This window comes from Bolinopsis microptera, chromosome 2 (assembly GCF_026151205.1).
Source record: "Bolinopsis microptera isolate Bmic1 chromosome 2, MBARI_Bmic_1.0, whole genome shotgun sequence".
In the NCBI taxonomy this organism is placed as follows: Eukaryota; Metazoa; Ctenophora; class Tentaculata; order Lobata; family Bolinopsidae; genus Bolinopsis; species Bolinopsis microptera.
In genome coordinates, this window is record NC_087073.1 from 2677262 (window position 1) to 2688897 (window position 11636).

An 11636-nucleotide genomic window follows, 5' to 3' on the forward strand; every position below is an offset into this window, starting at 1 on the left:
ATTAATTATCAAATACAATATTTAAAAACAATTTCATCAAAAACATTATCCTATTTAAAAAACTTCCCAGTGGAATAAAGATTTATAAAACGCTTCTTTGCCACATAAGGATGGAACCAAAGATAATTGTTATGTTTCTCTTTATTACTGACATAACTGGCTCCCTCAATTCTTACTAAAACTTCATTAGAAACATTCCAAAAAAAGCAATCATTTGTAATACTTTTAGAAATCATATCTATCTTATATCCTTCTAATTTAATTTTAAAACCTAACTTCATTCTCCAGGAAGACCAACACCCAGGATGAAGCCCGTCTGGATGTAGCAGCTGTTGGACTGTATGCCCCATTTGAAAGAACATTCTTCGACATCAGGGTCACTCATCCTAATTGCGACTCTAATACATTTAAGCCACTAGATAAAATCTACAGTGCACATGAGAAAGAGAAGAAAGATCTCAGCTCTATGAGGAAAGGGTACTTCAGTCAGAGAAAGGGTCCTTTGTCCCACTAGTCTTTACAACATCCGGAGGTATGGGCCCACTCTGCACTGTGTTAGTAGATCGTATTTCTGAAAGGATAGCTGACCACAATAAAGAAGCTAAGAGCCAGGTCAAAAACCACATCAGAACACGATTCAGGTTTGATCTGCTACGAAGCACACTCATAGCACTCAGGGGAATCAGAGGAAGACATAAAGCCCAGCACCTTGGACTGGATGACGTATCCTTCAATCTCATTCCTCAGAAGATGAGCTTTGAGGTCTCTTAAGTTTGTTTATATAAATTTTATAGATAATTTATTGTAGCTTCTATATTGTGTAAAATTGTACGGACGAAATGATCCCAGGGGGGACTCCCAACCCACTGCCTCGGCGGGTAGTTTCACAAGCAAGAGCCACTTTGGTCAACTTGCTGTGAGGTGTCTCAGCTACATGGGTTGGGGGTCCCCCCTTTTTTTCTTTTTTTTTTGTGAGAGCTGTAGTATACAACTGCGACTTGTCATTGTAATGGGTTAGAACAATTTTACATGACCTGATTGCTGATTAATGATTGACCAATTGAAAAAAAACATTCATTTTTGAGGTATCCTAAAAATAAAAAGATGAGTTATTAAACGGGTGATACTCGTAAAATATCTTTTTTTTTTATTTATTTTTTTTAAAATGTTGGGGCACCCACTTTACCTCCCTATTGGGAGGCTACGTCCGTCATTAGTGACTTACGTCTATTGGGGTTCCTCTGGTTGTAGGTGTCAGTAGGTTTGGGTCACTTGGCATGGGCTAGTGATCCCGCCCCTCCAGAGGATAAAGCCTGGTGAGCGACGTTTCCCGTTAGGGAAACTGTCATAATGCTCGTTCTCGGGAGAACACCACCTATGCCTAGATGTTCTCCCGGGTACTCGATAGAACAGGCTGCCCCCTGTCATTCTAGTGGGCTGACAGGAACCTACCAGGCATGCCTGAGCCTCTGATGGAATTCACCCATATCCTTTGATGTTTTTGTGTTATTTCTTTGTCTTTGCGCGGCTCAATTTCCGCGCTATACTAAAGTGCTGACTCACGAATTTTCATTCGATAATTGTATTTTGAGTAGACCCTTTTGTTGTCGCAATTTGGCAATTTCTTTGTTCACGTAGTTATTGCTAATTTTACGTTTGCTGGGAATAATCTAAGTGCTATATCTCCAATAGCTGGCAGTTTGTCTGATTGTTAGATCCCCTCTAACTGGTAGCGGCCCTAAGGCGGGCAGTTTGTCTGATTGTTAGATCCCCTCTAACTGGTAGCGGCCCTAAGGCGGCATGTGAGTGAATGAGTGAGTAATAAAGTGAGGTGTAGGAGAAGTGGGGAAGAAAACATGAATATTTCATAATATGTTCGTAAAATATCTGTTCCATATCAGGACCGTCGACGAGTCCAACTCGGCGCGCGTCCTGGTAGGTTAACTTACAATGAGTTATCAGCATCAGATGAGTTATTAGCATCAGGAGATTCAACACATTAAAGAGGAATATTTAGTCATTAGCGCGAAATGAGCTAGCGACAGCTTCAAGTTGTAATGAGTTAGATGCAGGTGGGTGAGTCACATGATCAATTTTACTGGGTGGCGCTCAGCCTGTCATTCCACCTTATCTCTATTCGGTTTATGACTTTAAGGGGGTCTGTAGTCCCCCCGCATAGTATGTTTGTGTTTCACTGATTTGTAAACTGAAGACGGAAATAATAGCCTGGGGTCCCCAGGTAAGATCTATTTTACATCACTAGTGATATATCTAGAGTATAGATGGAATATACCACAGTATAATCCAACAGTATACAACTTCCTTTAATCGTAAATTTTTTGTAGCGGTCCTGTGGGGCCTCAGACTATTGAGTGAATGAAAACTTCCGGTGTATTTAGACATATGAGGATTCACACAGGAGAGAAACCCTACAAGTGCAACGAATGTTCATATACTTCCTCTGTTAAATCAAATCTTATTATACACCAACGTACTCACACGGGAGAAAAACCCTACAAGTGTACAAGGAATGTTCATATACTTGCTCTGTTAAATCACGTCTTGTCAGACACCAACGTACTCATACAAAAGAGAAACCCTACAAGTGTTAGGAATGTTCATATTCTAGTGCTCAGAAAGGTCATCTCACATTATATATGAGGACTCACACGGGAGAGAAACCTTACAAGTGTAAGGAATGTTCATATACTTGCTCTGTTAAATCAAGTCTTATTATACACCAATGTACTCACACGGGAGAGAAACCCTACAAGTGTAAGGAATGTTCTATATAACTATATACTTGCTCTGTTAAATCAAGTCTTATTAATATACACCAACATACTGAGCATACTCACACGGGAGAGAAACTCTAAAATTGCCGGAGGAATGTTCTCTCTCTCTCTCTGTTCTGGTCAACGGTTTCTGGACTCTTGTACTATAAAGAAGGAGACCCTATCACTGTGCCCACAGAATGCAACTCCTGCTAGCTGCATTCCAGGACTCCCAAAGTATATACGAAATCATAGAATAATAAATATCAATGCAACAGACCTCTGGAGTCTTGAAGCTGTCACTACCTGTCTCGGAGCAAACCCACTTCCGTTGTAGTACTTCTGCGGGCAGACAAGGGACTTCCGAGCAAGGTCAAAGCCTGGGAGATATGTCTCTATGCGGAGATGGGCCTAGATTGAGTTCCTAGTATGGGATTTAGCGAAAGTTCCTGGTGAAGAATCCTAGGAGGTTACCCAGAAGGGTTATCCCTATCCAGTCTTGTCGACTGTTCCACAAATTTGAAGATATGATTGTAGTTTACTGTTGTAAAGGTAGAGTTTACCAATTATCCTCATTATGAACGTCATGATCTGGATGCACTTGCAGAGGGGGTGCTGGGATGTTCTGCTTCTCCTGAAAAGTGTTCACAATCTTGCGTCTCGAATTTGACGTTGTTTGCCACGTTCTGAAAATAAACTAGTGGGCTGTTACCTATCCTGAAAGCGACCATGTTAGCCATCTGATGTGAGTTCCAGAAAAGTTAAAGTTCCTGTATTTATATTTGTGGAGGAACATCACAAGTGGAATATTCCTTTGTCACTGAGAGTGGCCTAATAGGGAGGAAGGTTTCTGGTCCTATGATGATTTTGTTGGATTGATCGTCCCTAGCGAATTCGTCCGCTAGTTCTTTACCGTATACTCAGTCATGTCCTGGAACAGAGTTCTACTCAATGAGAAAACCTAGTGAGTTGAGTTGGTCTGAGATGTTCAGAACGAACCTGGAGTTAAAACTGGTGCTGTTAAGCACTTTAAAAGAAGCCTGGGAATGTCCTGAATTGAGACCATGTAACGTCGAGCTAAAAAATGAATCAAAAGTTTGAGTAAATCGTTAAACGTTGTAAGTCCTAGTTGCATCCCCTAAGCATTGCAATGATGTTTATTCCTGGTCCGGTTAGCTTTACGTCACAGACTAAAGAGGTCCACTATGCTTTAGTGAGCTATGCTGTCCACCAGGGTACTGTAGATGTAAGGGTTCTTGTGAATGGGGCAGGCTGTGATAAAGCATCTCTGCAGGATGTCCGAGATGAACTGTGTTCGAGTGTTGAGAACTTCCGCTGAAGAAACTGAATAGAACCAGAAAGGGTGTCAAACTCTGCTGCTACTAGATGATTTTTTTTTTTTTTGGGTTTGGGCACCCACTTTACCTTCCTATCGGAAGGCTACGTCCGTCTGGTGACTAACGTCTATTGGAGTCCCTCCGGTTGTAGGTGTCACAGGGTACGGGCACCCATGCCTAGGTGATCTCCCGGGCGCTCTTTTAGAACAGGCTGCCCCCTGTCTTTTCTAGTGAGCAGACTGGAACCTACCGGGCATACCTGAGCATCTAGTATCTCTTGCCCAAATCTATGATTTCTTTTATTTGCGCGCGTCTTTGCGACGCGCGCGGTATCATGTTGACAATAAGAAGCTACCAAGCAAATTTGTGTTTTGTGAAGACCCTTTTTTTGTTAAATTTGAAATTTTGGGCCGCGTGTGACTTTTTTTTGTTTGTGTGTTCGTGTTGTTAATATGTGTGTTCACAGGACTTGAGTTGTTTACAAGAGAAACTCGCTGGGTTTGAAATAGAAACAGAACCTGTAATAAATAGGATTTATTACACCAATAATATAAACTCAAATAGTTATATCAAGTTCCAATTATCCATTGTAAATATATAATAGTATATAGATCATTGTAAATATATAGTTTAAAGGAATACGTACCGGTTGATACTCTACAATAACATAAATCTTCTTTCTACAAACTTAATCTTCTTTCTACAAACTTAATCTTCTTTCTACAAACTTCAACCGGTTCTCATGCTATGAATATATAATGATTAGTATTCTGCTAAGTCTAACATTCCCCCCTATTTAAAAACTTTTGAAAATAGCTCGAAGCTCTTTAAAAACACTTAAAAACACTTGACACGTAATCATCCTAAATTCTACAAATTGCTTAAAAGAACGCGCGTGCGCGGTAAAAATATTTCAACTTTTCACAATCCAATATTAGAAAATTGCTAGTCGTTAGTTACTTCAAACAAAGAAAATGTCCCAATCTCTCAGACAGAAAATTTTGACTGCCATACACGTAGCAAACGTGTGATTAACAATATCTACTGGTAAATTCACAGTAAATAACCAATCTTTTCACCTCTTTCATATCGTAACTAAATATAATCTGTCACAACTCATGTCACAGTCTCAGTGTAACACTCTATACGAACATTACTACTGTCACATAAACCACACTAGTACCATGAACTGTGAAACTACTTGTACTGACATGTACTAACATACTAATTCGAATGAATGTCATTGTGAAATGTTAGGGTAGAAATGGTGATTTTGCAACATTATTCTAATCGAAATTATATACGGTAAGGTAAACTATACTCGTAATATGAGTAATATAAGGTAAGTAAGCTACTCAAAACGTGTAATCACGTAATAAAATCATATTCAATACGTGTAATCACCAAAATATACGTTATTCAAAACGTGTAGTCAGGGAAAAAAGTAACTAACAAGTTAAAAAACGCTAAAAAAATAATAAATTATTCAAACAAACAAAGTTTAATCTCTCTCCAGAAACTCTCCTCTCTCGATCACAGTGCACAACTGCTCGCAGTTTGCATCTTTCTTTATTAAACAATCTGCCAACATGATGTCAGTAGGTATCCATGTTAATGACTTTAGTGTCTTGTTGGAGAGTGCTTGTTGAAGTTCTGCTAGGTCGAGTCTCAGTCTCTTTTCTTCACACTGCTTCGATGTATGAACGTGATCATGTAACTGTTTAGAATCAGCGAAACCTTTGATTGGTATGACTTCACTCTTCGGATCTCCGTACAGTATCTCTGACAGTATTTGTCGGACATAGATTGCAGCTCCCATGGCATCTATGCAAGCTAGAGTTTCGGCTCCAAACGCCGAGTGCACGACACGTTTTATCTTCCTAGAACTCCAGTCGATTAAGTTAGCCGTTTTTCCGTTAGTTAGAAAAACAAGGTAACCTCTCCCACTCTGTGTCTGTCTTCCGTTCTCTGTGAACGTGTTTCCAACACTAGCATCAGTGTAGAATGTGATCGAAATGTTGTCTCTCTGCAGATCCAAGCCTTTGAAACACAGTGATTTTGGTCCTCCTGCGATCTTCTTAGTAACTTTGTTCAAATCTGGACGGGTTTGGCCACTAAGCCACAACATTCTCCCGAGTTGTTTCTGGTACACTTTCTTTTCTTCTTCTGTCAGCTTCGACTCTGGGGGTTTCTTCTGTTCCGGTTTCTTTAACCTCCACATCACACCCTGCTTCCTGATATCGGCAGGTGGTTTCAAATACACCTCACGAGTCATTTCATCCGATTCTTCGTCTTCTATCTCCAAGTTATACTCATTCTTGTACTGACCAGTCGATTTTCCTGCACGACTTGTCACGAGTCCTTTTGTCCAGTCTTCGGTTTCTTGGCCTCTAAATCTCACTATATCATCCTTCTTGAGATTGAGAGCTCCATTCTTCACCGGCTCTACATTGGTCCAGTCCTCTTCAATCTTCACTGGCTCTTTACTTTTCCAGTTCCCTTCAATCTTCACTGGCTCTACACTGGGCCAGTTCTTTTCAACCACGCGACTAATAGTGTTGTCTTCAGTTTCATTCAACACCTGCACAACAGGATCCTCTGTATCTCCCGATTCCTCACAGTCGCTTTCCACTGGTTCTTCTGTACCTTCAGACTCCTCACAGTTGCTCACAACTGGTTCTTCTGTTCCTTCAGATTCCTCACGGTCGCTCAATATTATCTCTCCATAAAGACGACTTCCGCTTTGTCTACGGATCCCACGTGTGACATTCCTTTGTTCCACTCCCACTTGGAGTCCTACAATCCTCCCGCTCCCGTCTGTACCACGGTTCTTTGCCTTTGTGCGGGGTTCTTTATCAACTGCAATCCCGCCAGCACGCATGCTACGAGTCTTTGTCAGCTCTTCTTTGTCATCACTTGGTTGATTCAATTCTTCAACCCTCCCGCTCCCGTCAGTACCACGGGTCTTTACCTTTGTGCGGGGTTCTTTTTCAACTGCAATCCCGCCAGCACGCATGCTACGAGTCTTTGTCAGCTCTTCTTTGTCATCACTAGGTTGATTCAATTCTTCAACCCTCCCGCTCCCGTCAGTACCACGGGTCTTTGCCTTTGTGCGGGGTTCTTTATCAACTGCAATCCCGCCAGCACGCATGCTACGAGTCTTTGTCAGCTCTTCTTTGTCATGACTTGGTTGATTCAATTCTTCAACCCTCCCGCTCCCGTCAGTACCACGGGTCTTTGCCTTTGTGCGGGGTTCTTTATTAACTGCAATCCCGCCAGCACACGTGCTACGAGTCTTTGTCAGTTCTTCTTTGTCATGACTTGGTTGATTCAATTCTTCAACCCTCCCGCTCCCGTCAGTACCACGGGTCTTTGCCTTTGTGCGGGGTTCTTTATCAACTGCAATCCCGCCAGCACGCGTGCTACGAGTCTTTGTCAGTTCTTCTTTAGTGTCCTTGTCAGTGTCTTCCTCATCTTTATCATAAGGGTCTTTTCCTCCAGCTCTCATTTTATTCACTGTCATTTCCTGATCATGTGGCGGTACAACTCTAGAATCCTCTCCTCTCCCGATTGACATCCCCATGTGTCCTGAAGCTGTGTCAAGGATTGGTTCTTCTCCGCCATGAGCATACACTTTCTTATTTCCTACATCGATGACAAACCTGTGTTCATTCATGGTTTGTTTTGACAGCAGTAACGGAATGTCTGTGTCGACAACATGTGTTCTAATCACTATGTTCTTACCAAACATTTTCACAGGTAAAGTTACAAGCTTTCTAGCCACAACGCTTTCACCATCTCCAAAGCGAAATGTTGCTTTACTGTTCTTTGTCTTTAACTTCCTCGCTTCTTCCCCTGTGAGTGACTCTGTGTAGACTTCTAGCCACTTTTTTCCACATACCGTTGCAGACGCACCTGTGTCTAGTAAACCTTTGTTTACAGTTTCTCCGATGAAGTATGTATACTGTTCGTCTCTTTCAGGTAGAACTACTTCTCTCGTCATATCAGCCAGGTATGTATACCTTTGTCTTTGACCTTCTGTCTTATAAGTATTTCTTTGACCTTCAGTCTTGTAAGTATTATGAGGGCAGTTTGCTACACGATGGTTTGGATTTTTGCAAATATAACAACCCTGGTAGTTTTGGTTGGTTTGCTTTGTTCGGTTATCATTGCCATTACCATACTTTCTGAACTTTCCTTTCCCCCTGAACCTTCCGGTATTGTAAAGAACACCCTCATCTTCACTTTCTGCAGTTTCTCCACTGGCACTGCTGCTTTGTCTACTTCTTTGATCTGTAAACATGATGCCTTGTTCTTCCTTAATAACAGTTTCTATCCGGGTAGGACTTTCAAATGGTACTTCATCTCCAAATGTCTGCTTCAACGATTGGACCATCATTTTATAGTCTAGCTTCGTTATTGTTGCTTTAACAAGCCGTTTCTGGTCCGGGTTAAGGTTTGCTTGATTGAGAGTTTATACGCTAACACCCATCCTCGTACACTTCTTTTTCCCTCAGTTGGTCTATCTTCTTTCTTTTCTGTTCAAAGTCTCGCACATACAGGTCCATTGCTACACCTTCTGGTCTCTTATAGTGCTCGAAATCTTCAATTGCCATGAACAGATCGTGTGTGGCGTCTTTTAGAAACAGAGAATCCAGCTCTGTTATCAGCTTATCAACTCCGGTTTCAACTCCTAACTCTGCTGGTGCTATTTGTAGTGCTGCTTCATACGCTCTTCCATTCATGAATCCAATCAGACGGCTGGCTTGTTGAGTTTTCTTTGCTGTTGTTCCCAACTGCCACACTTTGACTGCTTTCTTCCAACGGCTGTAGTCGCTGTCATCCTCTAAATTCGGTATCTTCTCGCTCATAATGTGAATGAATGTGACAATTACTACAAACACAAAACTATTAGACTGTACACTGACACAAACAAATGTACACTGACTATAACTAACTAACACTGAGTTTTAATTACTTTCAACACTTGAATCAGTTCAATACTTTCTAGTTAGTCTCTTTCTTCTTTAAATTAACTGAACAGTCTATAACAATTTCTTCCAATTACCTTTTCTCTCCTTTCCTCTGGTTCTTCTTCGGTGGATCTGTCGTCTCTCACAAGTTAACTGAACTGCTACCACTGTTAATATGTGTGTTCACAGGACTTGAGTTGTTTACAAGAGAAACTCGCTGGGTTTGAAATAGAAACAGAACCTGTAATAAATAGGATTTATTACACCAATAATATAAACTCAAATAGTTATATCAAGTTCCAATTATCCATTGTAAATATATAATAGTATATAGATCATTGTAAATATATAGTTTAAAGGAATACGTACCGGTTGATACTCTACAATAACATAAATCTTCTTTCTACAAACTTAATCTTCTTTCTACAAACTTAATCTTCTTTCTACAAACTTCAACCGGTTCTCATGCTATGAATATATAATGATTAGTATTCTGCTAAGTCTAACACGTGTTGCTTCCGTTTACCGGAGTTTTTCTGGGTGCTAATTATCCACTAGCTGGAAAAGGAGTAAGTGCTAGATATCCACTAGCTGGAAAATAACTAATTGCTAGATATCCACTAGCTGAAGCGGCCCGGGGGGCGGCGTGTGAGTGAGTGAGTGAGTGGGGGTGGGTTCACCAGGGCTCACCAGGGCCTGGAAATGAGACTGGTGTGTGATCTGATCCAGTCAGTATGGTACACTGTTGCCAGCTGACTCACCAGCAACAATGCAAGTCCAAGAAGAAAGAAGGAGAGAACTGTCCGTTATCTGGGTGAGCCACCACCGACAGTGCTCCCACTTCTGTGGGTCTGAGGGTGTTGGCTCCAAGAACCAGCCGTGAGCAAACAGCGCCTGACCCCCTCTATGGTTAACTTGAGAATAACAGGACTATGCCTTTCTCCAGGCTATTCCGTTCAGTAACCAGCTGACCCAGCACCACCTCTGATGGAAGATGTGGTTCGGATTGGACTTTGAGCTAGGATTTGTCAGTTTTTCTGTAGACACTAATGCTCCCTCGAGGAAAGACATGAGCCCCGGCGAAACTGACCAAAAACGTGACAGGGATTCTCACCCTACTACTAGATGATTGTAGAGCGTCCAGTCACACTTCAATAAAGAGTGTGGTAAAGCTAACCCGGTCCCCTGAAAAGGTGCTGGTGCTTGTTAGCTGTTAGTGTTGACTTTCAATCAATCAAGGAAGGTTGAAAAAGAGAGAGCCGGCCTAAACAGTGACACAAAAGTGCAGAACTAGTGTTAATAATTGAAGACGATCTTCTGCTGTACGATGAATTCCTGTTGCGTTGTTAGCTTGATCCAGGGGGTTGGCGCCGTGAAGTCTGGAAAAATCGTGCGCGCTATATCTGAATTGCCAGAATAGTGGTGGCACCCTAGATTTAGACCTGTCGCAACCTTCGCGCCTTCCAGACTAGAGGATGGGAAGGGCTGTGGTACTGAATTGCCCGAATGCAATCCTTTGTTATCGGTCCGCGTATGGGAGCTGACGTGTTCCTTAAATCTGCGTTGTTCTGGCATCTTTTCTTGTACCCTGTTATATATTACCTGGGGGGAAGTTTCCTGGTGCTTGGTAGCTGTTAGTGTTAGTTTGTTAGGTCCTGTGGATAGTTTGAGCTGGCAAAACTCAGCCTTCATACTCAGTAAGTGAGTACACCACCCGTTAGTGCCAACCAGGCCACACCACGTGGAGGTTCGGAGTGGATAATAATGGCCCGATGAATGTTCTCATATAACAACTTTTATACTTGTTCTGATCAGTCACACTTGATTAGATACCAGCGTATTCACGGGTAAAGAATGTCAGTTTACTTCCACTTTGATATTATTAGTTTAACAACAAGGTATGATCTATGGTTGCATTTATAGTCTAGAAATAATCTCCACAAATGTTTAGAGCTATGTTTAAAATGAATTTTTCTGATTTAAATAAGAGAATTTTGCAGTTTGTTACACAAATATATGAGGAATTAATCATAATCTTTGATATATATCTAACCATTAATTGAATCCCACTAATTTTGTCTTGTCTCAATACGGTAGTAGAAATTAGTAAATATATCGTTTTTCCACAATCTATATTATTTGTTATTTTTATAATATGACTATTTATTAACTGTATTAAAGCTGCATGGTACTGATAGAATCTGAGGGGGTCTAATTATTATTATTTAATTATATTTAATTTATTTATACCACTGGTAATTAAAGATTTTGTTATTTGAATTTGGAAAGTTTGTGTATTTTTATTTTATTAATCAGTTATTTATCCAGGAAAGTTTATCATGTTAACACGGAGTAAAAGATCCTCAACAGCTGCTGATAAAGAAAAGAGTAACCAAAATTTAATTCCAATCAAAAAGGAAATAAAAACTGAACAGGAGGAGGTGACTGGAATATCACATGGTTTTATTTGTCCGAAATGTGAAGCTCACTTCCTTTATGATGAGTTCTTTGTGGAACATATCAGAGAACATCATGGTGAAACAATCAATGAT